This window comes from Nycticebus coucang, chromosome X, assembly GCF_027406575.1.
Source record: "Nycticebus coucang isolate mNycCou1 chromosome X, mNycCou1.pri, whole genome shotgun sequence".
NCBI classification, from domain to species: domain Eukaryota; kingdom Metazoa; phylum Chordata; class Mammalia; order Primates; family Lorisidae; genus Nycticebus; species Nycticebus coucang.
In genome coordinates this window covers 72,682,756-72,709,916 of record NC_069804.1, presented here as the reverse complement: position 1 = coordinate 72,709,916, position 27,161 = coordinate 72,682,756, and positions in this window count along the sequence as shown.

Sequence of the window (27,161 nt, the reverse complement as noted above, 5' to 3'; positions counted from 1 at the left end):
GAAGCAAGAGGATCACTTGAGCCAAAGAGTTTGAGGTTGCTATGAGCTATGTTGATGCTACAGCACTCTACCCTGGGCAATAGGTGACAGAGTGAAACTCTGTCTAAAAAAATAACAAGCAAATAAACAAACAAACAAAAAGGTGTTAGATATATGCTGCCTTCAAGAAAATTTCTTCAGGCTCAGCACCTGTGACTCAGTGGCTATGGTGCCAGCCACATACACTGGAGCTGGCAGGTTTGAACCCAGCCCTGGGCCTGCCAAACAACAATGACAGCTACAACCAAAAACAGCTGAGCATTATGGTGGGCGTCTTTGGTCCCAGCTACTTGGGAGGCTAAGGCTGGAGAATCGCTTAGGCCCAGGAGTTTGAGGTTGCTGTGAGCTGTGACGCCACGGCAGTCTGCCAAGGGCAACATAGTGAAACTCTGTCTCCAAAAAAAAGGAAAGAAACTTACTTCACCTATAAAGACACCCATATTGAAAGCAAGGAGATGGGAAAAGATATTCCATGAAGATTGAAACCCAGAAAGAGGAGTAGCTATACTTATATCAGACAAAATAATCTTCAAGTCAAAAAACTATAAAAATCGACAAAGGAACTTATCATATATTGATAAAGAAGTCAATTCAGCAAGAAGATATAACAGATATAATAATAGTATATATAACATACGTATATAACATAATATAACATATATATATACAGACACACACACACACATATAGTCCCAACACTGGAGTACCAAATAATATAAAACAAATATTAATAAATCTCAATTAATATCCCAAGAGATTAGTTGTAATATAATAATGCTGGGGAATTTCAACACTCCACTTTTAGCAATGGGCATCAGGCAGAATATCTGAAAAGGAATATCAGAGTTACACAATACTGTAGAGCAAATGGACTTACTGTAGATTTACAGCATGTTTCATTGAACTTTTGCAGAATACATTATTTATCATACTACATAAGAGAAGTTGAAAGGCTTTCAACAAGATCTAAAAACAAGACAAGGATGCCTAATTCTACCACTGCTACTTACATAGTACTGCAAGTCATAAGCATAGCAGTTAGAAAAAAAGAAAGGAAAAAAGTGCATGCAATGGGAAAGTAAAAAGTTAATTATATTTGCTTTCACATGGCATGATCTTGTATTGAGGAAAGGCCCAAGGAAGGGTAAGGGAGGGGGGTGGTTAGGGTGGAAGGAGGGTAATGGGTGGGGGCACACCTAAGGTGCATCTTAGAATGGGTACAGGCGAAACTTACTAAAGGCAGAATACAAATGTCTACATACAGTAACTAAGAAAATGCCACGAAGGCTACGTTGAACAGTTTGATGAGAATATTTCAGATTGTATATGAAACCAGCACATTGTACCCCTTGATTGCACTAATGTACACAGCTATGATTTAACAATAAAAAAAGAATGACATTTTCCTAATAATAATAATAAAAAAAAACTAAGGCATGAAACAATGAGAATTGTAGAAGGAAATGTTGGTAAAACTATCATAGATATTGGCCTAGGTAAGGAATTTATGAAGAAGACCCCAAAGGCAATCACAAAAACAACAAAAAGTTAATAAATCAGACTGACCAAATTAAAAAGCTTCTGCACAGGGAAGAAAATTATCAATACAGAAAACAGACTGGAAGAAAATATTTGGAAGCTATACATTGAATAAAGAGGTGCTAAACCAGAATCTATAAATAACTCAAGCATATCACCAAGGAAAAATAAAACAATCCCACACAAAGTGAGCAAAAGACACAAACGTAAGTTTTTTGTTGTTGTTTTTTGTTTTGTTTTTGTTTATGTTTTTGGCCAGAGTTGGGTTTGAACCCACCACCTCTGGCATATGGGGCCGGCACCCTACTTCTTTGAGCCACAGGCACTGCCCACAAACTTAAACTTTTTAAAATAATATAGATTAATGGCCAATAAGTATGGAAACATGCTCAGCATCATACAGGGGAAATTACAAACATATTTCACTTATAAATGAGGATACGATATCCCAAACAACACATTAACAAGTTGAATTAAAATTCATGTTTACATAATATACTTTGGTCAAAGTTAAATACAATTTATGTGAGAATTAGTCATTAGTCACTATTTTCTTTTCCTCTCTTTTCTTTTCTTCTTTTCATCTTCTTTTCTTCTTCTTTCTTCTTTTCTTCTTCTTTTTAATATCAGGTGTTCCCAGATCAAGTAGAATGATTTCGAAGTATTTCTTCTTTTTCTATTGTCTATAAGATTTAGCATGATCTGCTTTTCAAAATTATCTTTTACTTTGATTTATAAATATTCATTGTCTATTTTTTGAGACTTAAAAAAGTAAGAAGATGTTAACTGATGACTCTATACTGAATCTCAGAGTCACAGCATTCTATAATAGACATACTCTTATTTGACAATGTGAATGTTACTTTCTTTGCAGTATTATTATTGCTTAATATTTCGAGGCAGCAATTCTCTGATTTCTTTTCTGAATGTATTTATGTTTGTTCATTCTTTACGAGGTTTTTGTTTCTAGTCCTTATCTTAAACATTGTTATTGTTATTAAATTTTAAGCATCTTTAATTTTGTGAAGGAAAAAATGTAAACCTAATAAACACATTTATATGTAAAAATTAAAAAAACTTAAAAAAATGCTCAGTATCTCTGATAATCAAGTAAATGCAGATCAAAACCACAGGGAGGTATCACCTAACTCCAGTGAGAATGGCTTTTATAAAAAAATTCCAAAATAACAGATGCTGGTGTGGATGCAAAGAGAATGAAGCTTTTACACACTGTTTTTGGGACTGTAAAGTAGAACAACCTCTATGGAAAGTTGTACGGATATACTTCAAGGAACAAAAAGTTGACCTACCTTTTGATCCAAGAGTATCACTGTTTGGAATTTACCCAAAGGAATAAAAAGCATCCACTGCCTTATGCATTAAATGTTCTTTGTCATAAAAAATGCATTAATGTACACAGCAATGATTTAATAAAGAATTTAAAAATAATTAAAAAATACACAGATGTTCAACAGTTTATTGCAACCCAATTCACGGTCACATGGATGTGGTACCAAACCAAAACCCCATCAATATATGAGTGAATTAAAAAAATGTGATATATGTACACCAACAGAGTACTACTAAAGCTTTAAAAAAACGATAAACTGATACTTTCTGTAATAATTGAAGTTTTACAAGAATGGAAAAACAAACATCAAATGTACTCACTTTTTAATTAAATCATAGCTGTGTACATTAATGCAATTATGGAGTACAATGTGCTGGTTTTATATACAATTTGAAATAACTTTCATCAAACTTGTTAACAAAGCCTTTGCTGCATGTTCTTAGTTATTGTGTTAAGACATTTATATTCTACACTTAGTAGATTCAACATGTACCCTTGTAAAATGCACCATAGGTGTGGTCCCACCAATTACCCTCTCTCCACCCATCCTCCCTCTCCCCTCCCCCTCCTCTTTCCCCTTTCTTATGGAAGTGTGGGTGCTTATAAATTGGTTTCATAGTAGGGCTCAGTACATTGGATACTTTTTCTTCCATTCTTGAGATACTTTGCTAAGAAGAATATGTTCTGGCTCCATCCATATAAACATGAAAGAGGTAAAGTCTCCATCTTTTTTAAGGCTACAAAATATTCCATGGTGTATATATAACAATTTATTAATCTATTCAAGGGTCTATGGGCACTTGGGCTTCTTCCATGACTTAGAAATTATGAATTGAGCTTCAATAAACATTCTGGTGCAGATATCTTTGTTATAAAATGATTTTTTGTCTTCTGGATATATACCTAGTAGAGGAATTAAGACATGGAAACTGAATAACGTTATGCTGAAAAATAGCTAGGTCCAAGATAAGATTAAGAAGGAAATTACCAAGTTTTTGGAATAGAATGATAATGAAGACACAAATTATCAGAACCTCTGGGATACTGCAAAGGTAGTCCTAAGAGAAAACTTTATAGTGCTGCAATCCTTCCTTAAAAGAATGGAAAGAGAGTAAGTCAACAACTTAATGGAACATCTCAAGCAACTAGAAAAGGAAGAACACTCCAACCCCAAACCCAGCGAAGAAAAGAAATAACCAAAATTAGAGCTGAATTAAATGAAATTGGAAACAAAAGAATTATTCAAAAGATCAATGAATCGAAAAGTTTGGTGTTTTGAAAAGTTTAACAAAATTGATTAATACTTGCCTTGCCTAACCAGAAATAGAAAATTAAAATCCCTAATATCATCAATCAGCAATGACAAAGGTGAAATAACAGGAGACACCTCAGAAATGTACTCACTCTTAAATTGGAACTAACATTCAACACTCCTTGCACATTTCATAGTGAAACTCAACAGAAAGCAAGCAGATAGGGGTGGAGCAGGAGAGGAATGGTAAATTCACACCTCAGAGGTACAGTGCACACTTTATTGGTGAGAGACATAGTTATAACTTTGATTCAAACTTCAGAAAAGCAATTCATGTAACCAAACATTTGTACCCCTATAATACTCCAAAATTTAAAAACAAAAGCAATTAAAACATATATAACTGATTTTCACAGCACAATTACAATATTAGTGTAACAATCACATTAGTTTTCTTCTATTTTGTTTTGAAAATATCCCTCTAATATTTCTAGCAGAGCAGAACTGGTAGCAATAAATTTCCTCAACTTTTGTTTGTCTGAGAAAGTTTTAATCTCTTCTTCATTTCTAAGGTAAAGTTTTGATGGGCAGAGTATTCTTGAGTGCCAGTTTTTTTTTTTTTTCTTCTTCATAACTGTGAGTATATCATCTCACTCCCTCTTACCCTGCAAGATTTCTACTAAGCAAGTTGCTAATAGCCGTATGGAATCATATATATTATTTATTTCTCTTCTATCACTGCTTTCAGAATCCTCTCCTTGTCTGACCACTGAGTTTGATTATTATATATCTTGGAATACCATTATATTGGTAGGATCTGGTTGCTGGCTTTTGGTCGTCATGTGCCTAAATATTAATATTTTTCTCCAGGTTTGCAAACTTTTCTATTATTTCTCTGAATAAAATTTTCACATTTGGGGGGCGGTGTGTGTGGCTCAAAGGAGTAGGGCATCCGCCCCATATACCTGAGGTTGAGGGTTCAAACCTGGCCCCGGCCACAAACTGCAAAAGCAAACCAACAAACAAAAAATTCACATTTTTTTATCCTCAATTCTTTCTTTAACTCTAATAACCTAAAGATTTGCTTTTTGTTGTGGCCTCAAAAATTCTGTAAGCTTTCTTCATTTTTTTAATAAACTTTTTTTTTTAATTTTAGTATATTAAAGGAGTACAAATTGTTTTTTGTTACATGAATAAATTGCATGGTGGTCAAGTCTGTAATTTTAGTATGCCTGTTGCCTGAATGGTGTGCATTGTACCTGTTGGGTAATTTGTGATCCTTCAGCATACCCTCCCAACTTCTGAATCTTTACTGTCAAACCATTCTGGGCATTCTTAGATAGCCATAGTTTAGTATCCACTTATCAATCAAAATATGTGACATTTATTTTTCTGTTTCTGAGCTATTTCACTTACAGTAATGGCTTCCAGTTTCATGTATTACTGCAAAAGACATTATTTCACTCTTCTTTATGGTTTAGTCATTTCATGTGTGTATAATATCACTTTTATCTTTTTTGAGACAGATTCTCACTTTGTCACCCTCAGTAGAGTGCTCTGGCATCATAGCTCACAGCAATGTCAGACTCCTGGGCTCAAGCCATTCTCTTGCCTCAGCCTCCCAAGTAGCTTGGACTACAGGCACCAGCCACAACACAGGGCTATTTTTAGATATGGGGTCTCACTCTGGCTCAGGATGGCCTCCAAGTCATCAGCTCAGGCGATCCTCTTGCCTCAGCCTCAGCCTCCCAGAATGCTGGGATTATAGGCATGAAATTGGGCAGCATTTTCTTTATTCACTCATCAGTTGATGGGTGATCAATTTGATTCTACATCTTTGAAATTGCAAATTGTGCTTCAGTAAACATACAAGCACATGTGCCCTTTAGATATAACTTCTTTACCTTTAAGTAGCTACACAATATTGAAATAGCTGTATCAAATGCTAGGTCTACCTTTGGTTTTTTCAGGAATCTTTATACTGTTTTTTGTAAAGTTTGTACTAATTATATTCCCATCATCAGTGTATAAGCATTTTCTTTTCACCATATCTGTGCTAGGATTTATTGTTTTGACTTTTTAGTAACAACCACTCTGACAGGAGGAAAGGAGCATCTCCCTGTGGTTTTAATTTGCAGTTCCCTGGCGATTATAGATGATGAGTATTTTTACATATATTTTTTGGCCACTTATATATGTGTTTGTTTGAAAAATCTGTCTGTTCACATGTTTTGTTCTCCTTTTGTTGGGATTGGTTGTGTGCGTGTGATTTCTTGTTGAGGTGTTTGATTTCCATGCCGATTGTGGATATTCATCCTTTATTAGATGCATATTCGGTTAATATTTCTCCAGTTCTCTCAGTAGTCTATTTACTATGTTTATTATTTATTTTGCTGTGTAGAAATATTTCAGTTTAATTATGTCCAATTTAATTTATTTTGTTGTATTTGCATTTGAAGTTTTAGTTATAAATTCTTTGGCTAGGCCAATGCCTATAAGAGTTTTCCCAACATTTTATTTCAGGATTTTTTTTGTGTGTCAAATCTTACATTTAAGTCTTTAATTCATCTTAAGTTAATATTTGCATATAGTGAGAAATAGGGATGCAGTTTCATTCTTCTGAATATGGTTCTCCAATTTTTCCAGCACCATTTATTGTATAAAGAATTATTTTCTTGCTGTATGATTTTGTGTGATTTTCAGATCAGTTGGATATAGATATGTGGCTTCATTTTTGGGTTATCTATTCTTTTCCTTTAATCTAGATGTCTACTTTTATACCAAATGCCATGCTATTTTCTTTAGTACAATACTGTAGTACAATTTGAAGTCAGGTAATGTGCCTTCAAATTTTTTCTTTTTCTTTATTTTTTTATTTTTTGCTTAAGATTGCATTTCTTATTTGGGCTCTTCAATGGTTACACCTAAAATTTAGGATTTTTTCTAATTTTGTGAAAAATGACATTGCAATTTGAGGAGGTTTGTATTAAATCTGTAAGTCACATTTGGTTGTATGGTAATTTTTTCAATATTAATTCTTCCAATCCATGTGCATGGGACATTTTTTCCTTTTCTTTATGTCATCTACAATTTCTTTTATTAGTGTTTTGTAGTTCTCTTTTTATAGATTTTTCATCTCCTTGGTTACATATATTCCTAAGAATTTCAATTTTTTCAGCTATTATAGATGGTATTGAGTTCTTGATTTGATTCTCAGTTTAGATCCTATTCATATATAGAAATGCTACTTATTTGTATGTATTAATTTTGAAACATGATGTTTTATTGAATTTGTTGATTCTAGAAGTTTGTGGGGGAATATTGAGGGCTTTCTAGATATAGTATCATATCATCAGCAAACAGAAATAATTTGATCTCCCTTTTCCCTATTGTGCATTCTTTGCTTTTTCTTGCCTGGTTTCCCAGTAAAAGTGCCATCTTTCATCTTTTTTTCAATTGTTAGGGGGAATGCTATCAACTTACTTGATTAAGTATGATGCCAACTGTGGGTTTGTCATATATTCTCTTTAATATTTTGAAGTATGTTCCTTTTATGAGTTTGTTGATGATTTTTATCATGAAGGGGTGCTGGATTTTATCATTTTTTTCATCTACTGAGATGATCATTTTTTTGTTTTTAATTCTGTTAATATTGCGAATTGTTTTTAATTTCAAAATGTCAAACATTCTTACATCCTTTGCATAAAACCCACTTTATAATGTTGAACTATATTTATGTACTATTAGATTTGGTTTCCTACTAATTTATCAAAGATTTTTGCATTTGTGTTGCTGAGGGATATTTTTCTGTAGTTTCCTTATAGATTTCTTTTTACTGTTGTTGTTATTTCCTGCCCTGACTTAGTATCAGGGTGATGCTGCTCATAGAATGAGTTAGGGAGGACTCCCTCCTTCTCGATGTTATGGAACAATTTTAGTAAGTCAAATATCAGTTCTTTTCAGTAGCTCTGGCAGAATTTGGTGTCAATTCATCTGATCCTAAACTTTTCATTGAGGGATTTTTTTTAGCACTGTTATGATCTCACCTACCCTTATGGTTTACTCAGAATTTCTATTTCTATCCAATTAAAGCTTATAAGTTTTTTTCTTTTATTAAGTCATATACACATAGATCATGAATACATTTATGCATATGTGGGGTACAATGTGATTTTTTAATACTATTTGGAGTGCTTACATCAAACTAATTAATAGGTTTGATAGAGGGAGCTTATAAGGTTTTATGTTACAAAATCTCATAATTTTTCTCTAGATTTTCTAGTTTGTTTGCTTAAAGCTTTTAATGGCAGTTTCAGATGATCTTTTCCATTTCTGAAGTATCAGTTGTAATGTCTCATTTTTCATTTCTGATTGAGCTTATTTGAATCCCCTCTCTTCTTCCATTAATCTTTCCAAAGAACCACTTTTAATTGCATTGATTATTTGTATTTTTTCTTTCAATATCATTTTTCTTCTCTTATATTTCTTAAGATGTGGTTTTGTCTCTCAATTTTCCTGTGGTGTAACATTAGGCTGTTAATTTGTGATGTTTCTATCTATTGGATGTAGATATTTAGTGCCTAGAACTTTGTTTTTAACACTAATTTTTATGTATTCTATACATTTTGGAAACATATCACCCTTGTCATTACACTTCTTTATTTTTATTTCCATCTTGATTTCTTCATTGGCCCCAACACTATTCAGCAGCATGTTGTTTAATGTTTATGTATTTACAGAATTTCCAAAGTTCTTATTTGTATTGATTTCTTTTTATTCCACTATTATATGATAGGGTACATTGTATAGTTTCTATTTTTTTAAGTTTGCAGAGACTTTTTTTTTTTTTTTTGGCTTAACATATGATTTATCTTGGAAAATAATCCTTTTGCACATGAGAGGAATGAATATTGTGATCTTTTTGGATAGGATACTTTTTAAAATATCTATTAGGACCATTTGTCCCAGAGTCACATTCACATCCAGTGTTTAATTATTGATTTTCTATCTTGATGATCTATCTACTTTTTTCAGTGGATTGTTGAAGTCCCCACTATTATTTGTTTTCTATTCTTTTTCTTTTTTAGGTGTATTAATATTTGTTTTATAAATCTTGGAACTCTGCTGTTAGGTGCATATATGCTGAAAATTATTATATCTTCTTTTTGAATTGAATCCTTTATTACTATATAATGGTCATTTTTATATTTTTACTGTTATTAATTTAATGTCTGTTTTATCTGATATTAAGAATAGCCACTCATTCTCTATTTTGGTTTTAATTGCATAGAATATTTTTTCCATTCATTATCTTGAGGCTGAGATGTTTCACAAGTTAACTGGGTTTGTTATAGACAGTAATATTTAGAATGCATGTGTGTGTGTGTGTGTGTGTGTGTGTGTGCGTGCATGTTTTGCAGTTTTTGGCTGGGGCTGGGTTTGAACCTGCCACCTCCAGCATATGGGGCTGGTGCCCTACTCCTTTGAGCCACCGGCGCTGCCCATGTGTGTGTGTGTGTGTGTGTTTTTAACTCATCTCACCAGTCTATGTCTTCTATGTGGGTCATTTAATCCATGTAAATTCTATGTTAGTATTGATAAGTGAGATATTTTCCCATCATCATGTTTATTTTTATCTAGTTCCTTTGCAATCTCCCTTGTTTTTCTGTTTTATAAAAGCTGTTTTTACCCTGGTAGGTATTGACTGTTTTATTTTGGCATTTGGAGCACTATTGAGCATTTATGCTTTTACCCTGATGGATATTGACTATTCTTTTTGGCATTTGGAGCACCATTGAGCATTTATGTTGCACCAGACATAGTGAAGAAAAACTGCTTTATTGCTCACTTGTCTGGAAAGACTTTATTTCCACTTCATAATTTATTCTGTATAACATGACTGAAGATAAGACCCCAATTCTTTCTTTTAAAGTTTCCATTTAGAATTCTATAATGCCTGATAGGTTTTCCTTCTTAAATTACTTTATACTTTTATCTCACAGATTTTAGAATTTTATCCTTCATTTTGCCTTTGAATAGACTGAAGACTTTGTGCTTTAGTGACATCCTATTTACCATAAATATTTCAGTTCAATGACATTCTTGTACTTGACTAAGTATCTATCAAATTCAGGGAGATTTTTTTCCCACTATTCTCCTAAACATGGTTTCTATGCCTTAAGCAGTTTATTTTTCTCCCTCAGGGATAAACGTTATTATTTTGGGGCATTTTACATAATGAGAAACTTTATTCATTTCTCTTGATTCTTTATTGTCTTTATTTTTGTCTGACTGAATCAATACATAAAACTTGTCTTTAAGCTCTAATATTCTTTCTTATCTTCTGTCTAGTCTGTTGTTAAAACTTCCCACTGTGTTTTTCAATTTTCTAAATGAGTTTCTCATTTCAAATGTTATACTATTTTTAAAAAATATATTTCTCTTTTTAGTGAATGTTTCATTCATGTCACTAATTAAGACTTCAGTTTATTTGTGTTTGTTTTCAACTTTCTCATCAATACCCTTGAATTTACTTGTACCCACATATTTGATTCCACATTTGATATTTCAAAAGCTTTCTTTTTGTTAATGTCCACTTCTAGAGAGTTGGTGGGATGCTTTATGGTTATTAAAACAGTTTTTGTTTTGTTTTGTTTTGCTTTGTTTTCCTCCTCATATTGCCAGAGTTCTTATTCTGTTATTTTCCTTTTTTTTGTTTTTGTTGTTGTCCATAGTATTTTTTTAATTTTTTTTTATTAAATCATAGCTGTGTACATTAGTATGATCATGGGGCACCATACACTAGGTTCATAGACCGTTTGACAAATTTTCATCACACTAGTGAACATAGCTTTCGTGGCATTTTCTTAGTTATTTTGCTAAGAACTTTATATTCCACATTTACTAGTATTCACATATACCCTTGTAAGATGCACCACAGGTGTAATCCCATTAATCCAAGTCCCTCCACCGACCTACTCCCTCCCTCCCATCCCTTTCCTCCTTCTCCCTATTCTTAGGTTGTAACTGGGTTATAGATTTCATGTGGAGGTCCTACATTAGTTTCATAATAAGGGTGAGTACATTGGGTATTTTTTCTTCCATTCATGAGATACTTTACCAAGAAGAATATGTTCCAGCTCCATCCATGTAAACATGAAAGAGGTAAAGTCTCCATCTTTCTTTAAGGCTGCATAATATTCCATGGTGTACATATACCACAATTTATAAACCGATTTGTGGATCGATGGGCACTTGGGCTTTTTCCATGACTTAGCAATTATGAATAGGGCTGCAATAAGTATTCTGATACAAATATCTTTGTTATGATGTGATTTTTGTTGTTCTCGGTATATGCCCAGTAGAGGGATTACAGGATTGAATGGCAGATCTATTTTTAGATCTCTAAGTGTTCTACATATCTCTTTCCAAAAGGAATGTATTAATTTGCATTCCCACCAGCAGTGCAAAAGTGTTCCCTTTTCTCCACATCCACGCCAACATCTCTGGTCTTGGGATTTTGTGATGTAGGCTAGTCTCACTGGAGTTAGATGATATCTCAAAATAGTTTTGATTTGCATTTCTCTGATGATAAAAGATAATGAGCATTTTTTCATATGTCTGAAGGCCGTGCGCCTGTCTTTTTCAGAGAAGTTTCTCTTCAAGTCCCTTGCCCAGCCTGCGATGTGATCCCTTGTTCTTTTCTTGCTAATGCGCTTGAGTTCTCTGTGGATTCTGGTTATTAAACCTTTGTCGGAGACATAACCTGCAAATTTCTTTTCCCATTCTGAGGGCTGTTTGAGGGCTTTACTTACTGTGTTCTTGGCCGTGCAGAAGCTTTTTAGTTTGATCACGTCCCAATAGTGTATTTTTGTAGCAGCTTCAATTGCCCGGGGGGTCCTTCTCATAAAAAACTCGCCCAACCCAATTTCTTCAAGGGTTTTCCCTGCACTCTCTTCTAGTATTTTTATAGTTTCATGTCTTAGGTTTAAATCTTTAATCCAGTGAGAGTTTATCTTGTTTAATGGTGAGAGGTGTGAGTCCAGTTTCAGTCTTCTGCAGGTTGCCAGCCAGTTCACCCAGCACCATTTGTTAAATAGGGAATCTTTTCCCCACTGAATGTTTTTAATTGGCTTGTCAAAGATTAAATAACAGTAAATAGCTGGATTCATCTCTTGGTTCTCTATTCTGCTCCAGACATCTACTTCTCTGTTTTTGTGCCAGTACCATGCTGTTTTGATCACTATTGATTTCTAGTATAGTCTGAGGTCTGGTTGCATGATTCCTCCTGCTTTCTTTTTATTTTTGAGTAATGTCTTGGCTATTCGAGGTTTTTTTCTGATTCCATATAAAACGAAATATTGTTTTTTCAAGACCTTTAAAGTATGACAGTGGAGCTTTAATGGGGATTGCGTTGAAATTATATATCGCTTTGGGTGGTATGGACATTTTAACAATGTTGATTCTTCCCAACCATGAGCATGGTATATTTTGCATTTGTTAACATTCTCAGCTATCTCTTTTCTTAGAGTTTCATAGTTCTCTTTATATAGATCTTTCACATCCTTTGTTAGATAAACTCCCAAGTATTTCATCTTCTTTGGCACTACTGTGAATGGGATAGAGTCCTTAATTGTTTTTTCAACTTGACTATTGTTGGTATATATAAAGGCTACCGATTTATGAATGTTGATTTTGTAACCTGAGACACTGCTGTATTCCTTGATCACTTCTAAGAGTTTTGTAGTAGAGTCCCTAGTATTTTCCAGATATACAATCATATCATCTGTGAAGAGTGAAAGTTTGATCTCTTCTGATCCTATGTGGATACCCCTCATTGCCTTTTCTTCCCTAATTGCAATGGCTAAAACTTCCATTACAATGTTAAAGAGCAATGGAGACAATGGGCAGCCTTGTCTGGTTCCTGATCTGAGTGGAAATGATTCCAATTTAACTCCATTCAATATGATATTGGCTGTGGGTTTGCTGTAGATGGCCTCTATCAGTTTAAGAAATGTCCCTTCTATACCAATTTTCTTAAGTGTTCTGATCATGAAGCGATGTTCGATGTTATCAAAAGCTTTTTCTGCATCGATTGAGAGAATCATATGGTCTTTGTTTTTAATTTGTTTATGTGCTCAATTACATTTATAGATTTACATATATTGAACCAGCCTTGAGACCCTGGGATAAAACCAACTTGGTCATGATGTATGATTTGTTTAATATGTTGCAGGATTCTGTTTGTTAGAATCTTGTTGAATATTTTTGCATCTTTATTCATTAGTGATATTGGTCTATCATTTTGTTTTCTTGTTGGGTCTTTTCCTTGTTTGGGGATCAGGGTGATGTTTGCTTCATAGAACGTGTTGGGTAGTCTTCCTTCTTTTTCTACCTTTTGGAACAGGTTGAGTAGTATAGGTACTAATTCCTCTTTAAAGGTTTGGTAGAATTCTGATGTAAAACCATCTGGTCCCGGGCTTTTCTTTTTGGGGAGATTTTGTATAGTTGATGTTATTTCTGAACTTGATATGAGCCTATTCAACATTTCCACTAGATTTTTGTTAAGTCTTGGAAGGTGACGTGCTTCCAAGTAACGGTCAATTTCCTTCAGATTTTCGTATTTCTGAGAGTAAAGTTTCTTGTAATATTCATTAAGGATTTTTTTGATTTCTGAGGAGTCTGTTGTTGTTTCGTCTTTGTTATTTCAGATTGATGAGATTAGAGATTTTATTCTTTTTTTCCTTATTAGGTTGGTCAAAGGTTTATCTATTTTGTTGACCTTTTCAAAAAACCAGCTTTTTGATTTATTGATCTGTTGTATTATTCTTTTGTTTTCAATTTCATTAATTCTGCTCTGATTTTGGTATTTCTTTTCTTCTACTGGATTTGGGGTTGGAGTGTTCTTCCATTTACAGTCTCTTGAGATGTCCCATTAAGTTGCTTACTTCCTCTCTTTCCGTTCTCCTGAGGAAGGCTTGTAGTGCTATAAATTTCCTCTTCGAACTGCCTTTGTGGTGTCCCAGAGGTTCTGGTATTCCGTGTCTTCAATGTCATTTTGGTCCAATAATTTGGCAATTTCCTTCTTTATTTCATCTCTGACCCAGCTATCATTCATCATAAGGTTATTTAACTTCCGTGTTTTCGTATGAGTATGCAGATTCCTGTTGTTACTCATCTCAAGTTTTATTCCATGATGTTCCGAAAAGAATTTACTGAGGTTAGACTTATGACCTAAGTTGTGATCTATGTTGGAGTAAGTTCCGTTGGCTGATAAGAAGTATGTGTATTCAGTTTTGTTGGGATGAAATGTTCTGTATATGTCTGCTAAATCTAAATGCTGGATGGTTAGATTTAAATCTAGAATTTCTTTACTCAGCTTTTTGTTGGAGAATCGATCCATCACTTCCAAAGGAGTGTTAAAATCTCCGACTATTATAGAGTTGGAGGAAATTAAGTTGCTCATGTCTGTTAGAGTTTCTCTTATAAATTGAGGTGCATTCTGGTTGGGTGCATAGATATTAATAATTGAAATCTCATCATATTGAGTATTACACTTAACAAATATGAAGTGACCATTTTTGTCCTTCCTTACTTTTGTTGGTTTAAAGCCTATTGTATCCGAAAATAATATTGCAACACCTGCTTTTTTCTGGTTACTTTTGCAAATGTGGATGACCATACTTTCACCCTGAGTCTGTATATGTCTTTTAAGTTAAGATGTGACTCTTGTATGCAACAAATGTCTGGCCTGAGTTTTTGTATCCAGTCAGCTAACCTATGTCTCTTTAGAGGGCAGTTTAAGCCATTCACTTTAATGGAGAGCATTGATAAGTTTGGTGAAATTTTGGGTATTGAGTTTTTCCAAAGTCTAGTGGGCATATTTAATCCTTTTGCCATTGTGGAAGTTGGAGTTTGATCAGATGTTTCTGAGTGAGTTTACATTTGCAGTAGAGGATTGGGTTAGTTATTATGGAGGATAGGTCTGAGAATATCCTGAAGAGCCTTTTGGTTATGGCAAATTTCTTTAGCATATGAATATCATTAAAGTATTTAATTTCTCCATCATAAATGAAACTCAGTTTAGCTGGGTACAAGATCCGGGGTTGAAAGTTATTTTGCTTGAGGAGATTAAATATTGATGACCACCTTCTTCTGGCTTGAAATGATTCAGCAGAGAGATCTGCAGTCATGCTAATGTTCTTCCCTTTGAGGTAATAGTTTTCTTTCACCTGGCCACTTTGAGAATTTTCTCCTTCATATTAACTTTAGTAAAGTTAATTATGATATGCCTGGGGGATGTCTTATTGGGGTTGAGTCGTGCTGGGGTTCTGAAGCTATCTGCTATCTGAATTTCAGCTTCTCTAGGCATGTCTGGAAAATTCTCTTTCATAATTTCATGCAGAAGGGCCTCTGCGCCCAGTGAGGCCACTTCATCTGTTTCAGGAATTCCTATGAGTCGGACATTTGCCTTCTTCGAGTTATCCCAGAGGTCTCTGAGTGAGTGATCCATTTTTGCTCTCCATTTCTCTTCCTCTTTGAGAGTTTGGGAGCATTCAAAGGCTTTATCTTCAATGCCAGAGATCCTTTCTTCTGCTTGGTCCATTCTGTTGCTAAGGGATTCTGCTGTATTTTTCATATCTTTGAGGACTGCAAATTCTTGCTTCAGTGTGTCTAAGTTTTTGGTGGTTTTGTCTTTAAATTCGTTAAATTCTTGAGACAGCTTTTGAATTTCTTTGCGAATTCCTAGTTCCATTTTGTTAATCTTGTTTGCCATCCAAATTCTGAATTCGATTTCTGACATCTCAGCCTGTTGTTTGTGAATGGGATCTTAAATTACATCTGCCATATCTTTCCTTGGGGGGGGGGTTGATCTATTCTGGTTATTCATGTTACCAGAATTTTTCCACTGATTCCGCCCCATGATTGTTTTACTCCCTTGGATTTCTCCCCTCGTGTTTTGTTGAGGACCCCTACAGTGCTTTGGCCTGAGAAACTGGGGCCTTGTTTTGTGTAGAGGGGCTAAGTGGTTCTGTCTTGTTTTCAGATGGTTTCTATTTGACCCTAGTCATACAGTTACTCTCGGTTGAAGTCTCAGCTGTGGAGAAATACCAGCAATTAAGTCACCCCACCCACCACAGTCAACAAAGGGAAAAGGAAAATCAGACCTTCCTACAACCACACACCCAGGGCACCACCTGGATAGTCCCCAGGTGAGTGTCTCAGTTCAAAAGGTCCAAATCAATTGTCTCAGTCAGCAGCTGCCTCGGGTGGGAGAGTTCAAGAGGTCCCTGGGAACTGGATCTCAGGGGACTGGTGACTGCTCTATTATGGCTTGCTCCAGTGCTGCGTCAAGTCAGGGAAAGCCACCCAGTAAATAGATTAGTCTGGGAATATTGATGCCTCCTTCCCCACCTTGCAGCTCTGTCACACCCAGTCGCTGCTAGCCCCACAGGGCTGTGACCAGGTCAGTTGTCTACAGTAAGCAGATACTCCAGGGGTTTGCATCTGCCTAAGTCACAGGGTAGTCTGTGTTTGCTCATCTAGGCCGCTAATCTCTTTCTTTATCCAGCAGGGGGTGGTGTGGCCTGTCAACCTTGGGCACTTGATTGAGGCTGGAGGTGTTCACTCAGTTCCAGCCCCATCCTTAGTTTATGTTACTGGGTGAATGGAACAACCCACTGGGAGTTTGTTTCTGACCCTGCTAGATTCTTCTGCAGAGGAGAGGCTGATTTGAGTTACCAGAACCTGTGCCTCCGGCCCTGTCTTTAGTCCTGCGGGTTTGTATTCACAGCACAATCAGTTGTTGGCTGTAGCCTCTTGGCCTCCTTTGTCTATAGGCTGGTGATCCCCTGAGGGCCAGGTGCATTCTAGGCTCAGTAAAGCAGTCCTCTGGATCAGCCCCACCCTAGGAGTTTCCTGGTTCTGCAGGTGTGTTTTCTATTCCCCATGTTCCACCCAGGTCAGTGCCGCCTCAGGCAAACCCTTTACTCACAGGGCCTGTGTTTCAGTCCCAGGTCTGTTCCATGGTGGTTGCCATGTGATAAGATGCTCGGCCTCATCTGGTTGCCCAGGAGGACAGGAGGAGAGTCTATGGGATATCTGGGGGTGGGCCTTGTTATTGCTGAAGACGGCTGTTGCTCTGCACCTTGGGGCACCACTGCTCCAGTGTAATTCCCTCTTAGCCAACCGTCATCTTCTCGCTCCTTTGCTACAGAGTCAGCACTGGCCAGCTGCAGTCCAGGTCCTGTCTATACCTCTTGAGAGTTCACCCAAGACTCTGGACTCCTGGGGGAGCAGATCTCCAGATCACGGAGTGAGAGTGGAGGGGAATGTTAGGAGCTCAGAGTTGCAGGTCGTAACACCAAGCTCATTGAGACCAAATGAACAAACAAACAGATACAAAGGTTACCAGGCACATGGGCCCATAGATACAGAGATAGACGGAAACATATAGACATACAGGTAACAGCCACGACAACAGCAATATAAGAACAACTGCAATAAAAGTAGTGATAATCATAAAATAATTGAAAGAAAGGAAAAAAAAGAGAGAAAAAAGTGGTGTTAGTAGGAATGTTAAATGAGGAGAAAGAAGAAATTAAAATTAGAAGACATAGAAATAAAAAATATATCTATATGAAAAGTAATAATAAAAAATTATCGAAGTCTCCTCTAAGAAAATGGTGAGGAAAAAACAGATGAAAACAAAACAAACAAAAAAACCCCACGAAAACCAAAAAAACAAAACAAAACAAAGGAAAACAAAAAGGCACCAACTACAAAAATATTCTTGCATGTAGAAATATACCTATATATATCTATATGTCTGCTGTAGGGATCAACTTTCGTAGGAATATATTCATACTGCAATATTCTTTCTGGACACCAGGTGGCGCTGTGAGTGGTTTGGAGACTTGTACCTGATTTACAGTTTATACTGTTACCATGGTAACCACCTTCCATGGCCGATCGCCATTTTGGAATTTCTGTAAAAGTTTGTCGCCTAAGAATTGTGTAACCTCGGCTGTTCTTTTCCAGACAGCACTTGCGACCGACCTTCCCACTCAGTGCAGGTGTCCATGCTTCTTAAGTCTTTCCACTCTGTTCCCAGGTTCTCCTGAAAACTGGCGACTGCAATCGGCTGTAGGGGGAGTGGTGCTGAGTTCACACTGTCGTTGGCAGGCTTGCGGTTTTATCTGCCATAGCTGGCTCCCAGGGCTGAAGCCAAGTTCGCGGCTTTAGCAGCCAAAGCCGGATCCGTGGCTTCAAGCCTGTTTCCGTGGTTGGAGCATTAGGGGGACCTATTCTGGGTTTTATGGTTCAGAGTTTCCCTTTTGGATTGGCGCCTGCCAGTTTGCCACGCGGCCTGAACTGCCAGCCCCCTCTAACACCTTGGGGAAAGGTGCCTACCCTTTTGGGTAGTTCAAAATGTCTGTTTCCCAGGCAGGATCCCTTCCCTTCAATTGTCCAACAGTTTGCCCAGCTCCCCGTGGTTTTGAGTGGCTCTCCTTTTGGATGCCTCCCTCAGTTCAGGAATAATTATTTGTCAATTAGGTTTTGTCAGCATTTACAAGCTGCTGACCTCCGTAGGGGAGGGGCCTGCTGGCCGGCACGGCCGAGCGGGGAAGAATCTCTACAACAGAGTCTGTGATTTTAAATTACCCCTCATATATAGCAATCCACCAGTTCGCTGGGTGTCTCCAGCTGTCTGTCCACTCCAATAATCCACACACAGGGAAGGTCCAGACCGCCGTTCCTCTCACCTGATGGCTTGGGAGAGGTGGGCTACACGTCCATCCTGTCCGCCATCATGCTCTGCCTCCAGAGTTCTTATTCTGATTCCTTCTCATCTTCCCTGTGCTCAAAACAGATAGCTTTGTAGTTCATCTGTTCTACTCTGCAAACCTGTTGCTCAGTACAGAGAGAGGAGATATACTGCCTTTCAGCTTATTCATATATGTACCCATTGTAATTCTACTGGAAACCTGCATTGGTTTGACCTCACACTCCTGGTAGAATGTTCAGTTGCCATCAGTGATGGGCTAGGGGATAGGGAATCCCCAGTTCCCAGGTTTCTAGATGGTGTACTTGAGTTCTGTAGGTATCAGACTTAAGCCATGCTGGCAAACATGACCTCAAACCTCCCTTAGTCAAGATGCTGACTGTTATAATTAGGAGTGGGGTGATCTTCTGCTCTGGAAGAATTCACAAGCAAAAAGGAAGATACATTGTGATCCTATGATAGGAGAGGCAGATCCTTTTTGATGAAATTAGAACACGCAGGTAGATGTGGCACAGACAGCCACTCACACTCCCCTCTTTCATTAGTGAGAGTGCTTTCTGTCTTTTGGGCTTGAGGATACAAATGTACCCATATTTGTAGCTCCCATCTTGGACCAGCTGTAACAAAGTTGGTGAAAGAAGATTGACCCTCTGCAAGGGCTATCACACTGGCTGAGGCTGAAACAGTCCAATAAAGGAGGTATATTTGTACTGGATATGGTCTCTAAGGATGGTAAGCTACTCATAGAAAATACATATCAGGGAAAGGACTGCTATCCCTGCCCTCAATCAGAAGAGCTGACAGTGTTTGTCCTTGGGCTACATAAAAATAATTTTTGTGACTCTTTAGAGGGAAAAGAGTGAGCCCAATGCTTCCCCAAAGGAGGGAAACAGCATATAAAGGCCTGGAATAAGGGGTATCTGGTTCCTTGGTCTGTTTTGCCCTAAATGGGAGCCTCTGGCATGCTACTCTCTCTTCTCAGCTCACAGTGCCTACCCTAAATGCCCATATACCAAGAAACTCACTGGTTTTCTGGGATCCACTGGTCTCCTAAAGCTGAATGGGTTAGGGAAAACTTGGCTGTGGATCCAGTTATGTTAAGACCTAAGAATTCTTTGCTTCAGAATTTCTGCCTATCCATGAATTAAGAGGTATGAGACACAATTTCCATGTAGTGCCTGGGTGCAGTGAGTAAATTACTGTTGGGAGTGTGCTATCCCTCTCAAACTTAGAACTGGTCATCCTGCAGCATACATATTCCAAAAACCTGTGCTTGGAAGAGTAAGTGGCTATTCCTCCAGGATACAGTTGGAGAAGGGTAGAGCTTTATCTCCACATCATTTTCCAAGTTGCAATGCGACTTCTTCTCAGGGTGGGGACACCTTCTTATCCTGTGCACTCCTTTCTACAATTTCTTCTCCACTAGGAGAGGTGTAGTCAACTTCACATCATGAACCCAGCAGCTGTCAGGTGCAGGAGGGTGTGTGTTCCACATTTCTCTGTCATAAAAATTGTCCACAGCACTTCCTTTTCCCTTGGGTGTGGCCTGCCTTCCAGTGAAGAATTTTTGAAATACTGCTGCTCTCCTGTGTCTCCCTATTTCTTTGTGGTTTTCAAAATCCAAGTAAGTTCTGGGGGATGTTTACATGATATAGTGTGAAAGGAAGAATAAGGGGCTTTGAATTCCTTGGTAGTATAAAGGTGGCCAGAATGTGCCCAAGAAATATGTTAATCGTTATCTCAGCTTGTATTTGTGGCAGGAGAGAGTGACCCTATGTAGGCTTGCAGGTCAATGCTTTGTTCCCATGAAGCTCTAAGTTTGCTAATAACAGCAACAGGTGGATTCATCAGGATAGAAGGGCTCTCTAAGAGATTGAGATTTGAAAGGAGAAAAGTAAATACTCCCACTTACCCTTTATGTTTAGTTCTGAAGTCCTCAGGGATTGGTCTCTAAAAAAATCTTGGTCCCTGTTGCTATGCTCTGCAACTTACACTTGTAAGATTTCTGGCAAAGGTAGGACCTGGCACCTTTACCTCAGTATTTTACCTCAGCTGTGCTTTTCCACCTGAATCTTGGGGGGAAGGATGATCTGGTGATAGGTGGCCATCTTCCCCTCTCCTTGGAATTCCATTGTTGAGAATCCTAGTCCAGAATTTACTTTTCATGCCTCACTGAAAAGCCTCCATAATGTGAGCAATTACTAGATTTAGGATTTTCTTGTTAACTTCTGCTTATGTTGTCTGAAATAAGTTTGTACACATCTTCATATTGATAGGATACCCCTCAAAGTTTTGGGCTGTCTCATTAATAATTTTTATGAATATATATGTACATGTAAAAATAAGATAAATTTATTCAGATGACTCAAATGACTTTCCCAACTCATTTCTACAAATGATACATGAGATTTAAAGAGTTAAATCTGAATTGCCCATGGTGGGTGGAGCATGATGTCAGTCTAGAAACATCACCTTACTAGCCACTCATTTCTAGGCAGGGGAAAGAAAACCCCAACAACCTCTGTGTGGTGGTAATCACCAAGGGACAACATTCTGGGGGCACAGTGAAGCAGTGATGGACTACTGGAATCATCAAGGAGGACTGAAGCTGAGGAAAACCAGCAGAAAAGACAAGTGCTTAGGAAAGGGAGGGAACTGGCTGGCCAGCATGCCTACAGAGGATTGGAGACAAGAAAGGGCTATCTGGCAGATTTTTATTTATGGATAATCTAATTACTGGAGTGGCATTAAATGAGGGAGTGGACTTAAGCAGTGTCCAGTGTTGAGAATTAATACCAGGTGGTGTGGATCACCAATCAGTTTGACAGCTAGCTGAACACTGCCATCGTGAGAGGGCCATGGGGGACAAATGGTCCACAGTGTCCTAATTCATGGCTGGTCCGGTCAAGCCTGCTGAGCTTGGATAACTACCTTTGAAGTGAGCTGAGTGACTCTGGGAATTGGTGTTAGGGACATTGTGTAATGTGCCTCTACAGAATATGATGAGAGCTTCAGGATCCCAATTCCACAGGGACTGAATGCTGATGGAGCAACCAGGCCCTGACTGAGAGCAACTAAGTGAGGAAGACAGGACCTGACCTCCTCTTCTGGAACTAGAGAGTGGCTTTCAGCCCATATGTCCTTCTCCTAATATCATAGCACCATCTGGTGTCCATATATACACATACACACTCATATATGTATATTCTTTTGTTATTTTTTTTGATTGGTTATAGTTTTATTTTTTCCATTTTTACTTTCTGCAATAGCAAGTGTGCTTCCATTTTTGTTACAGTATTTCAGCCCTTTTTATTTCCTGTTTCTTTTTTTATTTCTCTACTGTTTTCTCTCTTTTTTTTATTAAATCATAGCTGTGTACAATAATGCAATCATGAGGTACAATGTGCTGGTTTTACATACAGTTTGAAATATTTTCATCAAACTGGTTAACATAGCCTTCATGACATTTTCTTAGTTATTGTGTTCAGACATTTATATTCTACATTTAGTAATTTTCACCTGTACCCTTCTAAGATGCACCATAAGTGTGGACCCACTAATTACCCTCCCTCCATCCATCCACACATCTCCCTTCCCCTCCCTTGCCCCTTTCCCTAAATTCTTGTGCTGAGATTGGGTTATAGCTTTCGTATGAAAGCTATAAATTAGTTTCATATTAGGGCTGAGTACATTGGGTACTTTTTCTTCCATTCTTGAGATACTTTGCTAAGAAGAATATTTTCCAGCTCCATCCATGTAAGCATGAAAGAGGTATAGTCTCCATCTATCTTTAGGTCTGCATAATATTCCATGGTGTACATATACCACAATTTATTAATCCATTTGTGAGTTGATGGGTACTTAGGCTGTTTCCATGACTTAGCAATTATGAATTTGGCTGCAATAAACATTCTAATACAAATATCTTTGTTATAATGTGATTTTTGGTCTTCTGGATATATACCTAGTAGAGGAATTATAGGATTGAATGGCAAGTCTAATTTTAGATTTCTAAATATTCCCCAAACATCTTTACAAGAGGAGAATATTAGTTTCCATTTCCACCAGCAATGTAGAAGTGTTCCCTTTTCTCCACATCCATGCTAACATATCTGGAGATTTTGTAATGTGTGCTGATCTTACTGGAGTTAGATGATATCTCAAAGCAGTTTCGATTTATATTTCTCTGATGATTAAGGATGATGAGCATTTTTTCATGTGTCTGTAGGCCATGTGCCTGTCTTCTTCAGATAAGTTTCTCTTCAAGTTCCTTGCCCAGCCCGCGATAGGATCACTTGTTCTTTTCTTGCTAATACATTTGAGTTCTCTGTGGATTCTGGTTATTAAACCTTTATCAGAGACATAACCTGCAAATATCTTCTCCCATTCTGAGGGCTGTCTGCTTGCTTTGCTTACTGTGTTCTTGGCTGTGACAAAGCTTTTTAGTTTCATCAAATCCCAGTAATGTATTTTTGATGCTGCTTCAATTGCCCGGAGGGTCCTCCTCATAAAATATTTGCCCAGGCTGATTCCTTCAAGAGTTTTTCCCTGCACTTTCTTCTAGTATTATTAAAGTTTTGGGTCTTAAGTTTAAATCTTAGTTGAGAGTCTATCTTAGTTAAAGGTGAAAGGTGTGGGTCCAGTTTCAGTCTTCTACAGGTAGCCAGCCAGTTCACACAGCACCATTTGTTAAATAGGGAATCTTTTTCCCACTGAATGTGTTTAGTTGGCTTGTCAAAGATCAAATAATGGTAAGTAGCTGGGTTCATCTCTTGGTTCTCTACTCTGTTCCATACATCTACCTCTATGTTTTTGTACCACTACCATGCTATTTTGATCACTATCAATTGACAGCATAGTCTGAGGTCTGGTAGCATAATTCCTCCTGCTTTGTTTTTATTTCTGAGTAATGTCTTGGCTATTCAAGGTATTTTCTGACTCCATATAAAATGGCGTGTTATATTTTGAGATCTTTAAAGTATGATGATGGAACATTAATAGGGACTGCATTAAAACTGTACATTGCTTTGGGTAGGATAGACATTTTGACAATGTTTTTCCATTTGTTAACATCTTCAGCTATTTGTTTTCTTAGAGTTTCATAGTTCTCGTCATAGAGATCTTTCATGTCCTTTGTCCAGTAAACTTCCAAATATTTCATCATCTTTGGCACTACTGGTAGAAAGTCTTGATTGTTTTTTAGTCAAGATAACTATTGTCAATTTGCATACAGATTTATGATTGTTGATTTTATAACCTGAGACGCTGCTGTATTCCTTGATCACTTCTAAGAGTTTTGTAGTAGAATCCCTAGTATTTTCCAATTATACAATCATATCATCTTCAAACAGTGAAAGTTTGATCTCTTCTGACCCTATATGGATACCCATTTCATCTTTAATTGCAATGGCTAAAACTTCAATTACAATGTTAAAGAGTAGTGGAGACAATGGGAAACCTTGCCTGGTTCCTGATCTGAGTGGAAATGGTTTCAGTTCAACTCCATTCAATATGATATTGGCTGTAGATGGTGTCTATTAATTTAAAAAATGCCCCTTCTACACCCATTTTATTAAGTGTTCTGATCATGAGGGGATGATGGATATTATCAAAAGCTTTTACTGCATCAATTGAGAGAATCATGTGGTCTTTGTTTTTTAATTTGTTTATGTGCTGAATTGTGTTTATAGATTTACGTATATTGAACCAGACTTGAGACCCTGGGACTTCTTTGATGTGTTCCTGGATTCTGTTTACTAGGATCTTGTTGAATATTTTTGCATCAATATTCATTAGTGATATTGGTCTATAATTTTCTTTTCTTGTTGGGTCTTTTCCTGGTTTGGTGATCAAGGTGATGTTTGCTTCATAGAATGTATTGGGTAGTATTCCTTCTTTTTCTATATTTTGGAAAAGTTTGAGTAATATTGGTACTAGTTCCTCTTTAAAGATTTTCTAGATTTCTGATGTGAAACCATCTTGTCCCAGGCTCTGCTTTTTAGGGAGATTTTGTATAGTTTGTGCTATTTCAAAACTTGATAAAGACCTGTTCAACATTTCCACTTCATTCTGGCTAAGTCTTGGGAGGTGGCAGACTTCCAAGAATTGGTTGATTTCCTTTAGATTTTCGTATTTATGAGAATAAATGTTCTTCTAGTATTCATTAAGGATTTTTTAATTTCTGAGGAGTCTGTTGTTATTTTGTCCTTGCCATTTCTGATTGATGAAATTGGAGATTTTACTCTTTTATTCCAGGTTAAGTTAGCCAATGTTTTATCTATTTTATTGACCTTTTCTTTTTTGTTATTAAATCATAGCTGTGTACATAGATATGATCATGGGGGCATCATACACTAGCTTCATAGACCCTGTTCTAATTTTGGTTCTTTCTTTTCTTCTGCCGGGTTTTGGATTGGAATGTTCTTCTTTTTCCAATTGCTTGAGATGTCCCATTAAGTTGTTAACTTCCTCTCTTTCTGTTCTTTTGAGGAAGGCTTTCAGTACTCTATATTTCCCTCTTAGGACTGCCTTTGCAGTATCAAAGAGTTTCTGATAATTCATGTCTTCATTGTCATTTTGTTCCAAAGATTTGTTAATTTCCTTCTTAATCTCGTCTATGACCCAGCTGTTATTCAGCATGATGTTATTTAGTTTCCATGTTTTGTATGAGTATGCAGATTCTTGTTGTTACTGAGTTCCACTTTTATTCCATGATGGTCTGAGAAGATGCAAGAAAGAATTTCTATTATTTCAAATTTGCTGAGGTTAGATTTGTGACATAAGATGTGATAGATTTTGCAGTATGTTCCATTGGCTGATGAGAAGAATGTGTATTCAGTTTTGTTAGGATGAAATGTTCTGTAGATGACTGTTAAATCCAAATGTTGAATGGTTAACTTTAAATCTTAAATTTCTTTGCTTAGCTTCTTATTGGAGGATTTATCCAACACAGCTAAAGGGGTGTTAAAATCTCCAACTACTATGGAGCTGGAAGAAATAAAGTTACTCGTGTCTGTTAGAGTTTCTCTTATAAATTGAGGTACATTTTTGTTGGGTTCATAAATATTAATAATTAAAATCTCATCATATTGAGTATTGCTCTTAACAAATATGTAGTTACCCTCTTTATCTTTCCTTACTTTTGTTGGTTTAAAGCCTATTGTATCTGCAAATAAAATTGCAATACTTGCTTTTTTCTGCTTTACATTTGCCTGGAATATAGATGATCATCCCTTCACTCTAAGTCTATTTTTACCTTTTCAGGTAAGATGAGATTCTTATATGAATCAGATATCTGGCCTGAGTTTTTGTATCCAGTCAGCCAACCTGTGTCTCTTTAGAGGACAATTTAACACATTCACATTAATTGAGAATATTGATGAGCCTGGTAGAATTTTGGGTATTGAGTTTTTCAAAAGATCAGTGGAAATTTTTAATCCTTTTGCCCCTGTGGAAGTTGGAATTCTATCAAAAGTTTCTGAGTGAATTTATTCTACCACTTGTGTGGTAGAGAATTGCACTGGTCATTATGGAGGATAGGTCTGAGGATATCCTGGAGAGCTGGTTTAGTTATGGAAAATTTCTTCAATGTGTGAATGTCATTAAAGTATTTAATTTCTCTATCATAAATGAAACTCATTTTAACTTTCTGGGTTGAAAGTTACTTTATTTTAGGAGATTAAGAGTCAATGACCACCCTCTTCTATCTTGAAAGTTTTCAGGAGAGGGGTCTGTATTCTTCCCCTAGTAGGTTCTGGTTTTTTACATCAGGCTGCTTTCAGGATTTTCTTCTTCATATGAACTTTAGTGAAGTTAATTATGATGTGCCTGGGGGATGTCTTTTTCAGGTTGAGTAGTGCTGGGGTTTCTGAAACTGTCTGCTATCTGAATCTCAGAATCTCTTGGCATGTCTGGAATATTATCTTTCATAATCTCATGAAGAAGAGACTCTGTGCCTTGCAAAGCTGGCACCTTCAGGGATCCCTATAAGGCAAATATTGATTTTCTTTGAATTATCCCAGAGCTCTTGAGAGAATGATCCATTTTTGCTCTCCACTTCTCTTCCTCTTTGAGTGTTTAGGAGTGTTCAAAAGCTTTGTCTTCAATGTCAGAAATCCTTTCTTCTACCTGTTCCATTCTGTCACTGAGGGATTCTACTGTATTTTTAATGTCATGGAGGGCTGAAACTTCTTTTC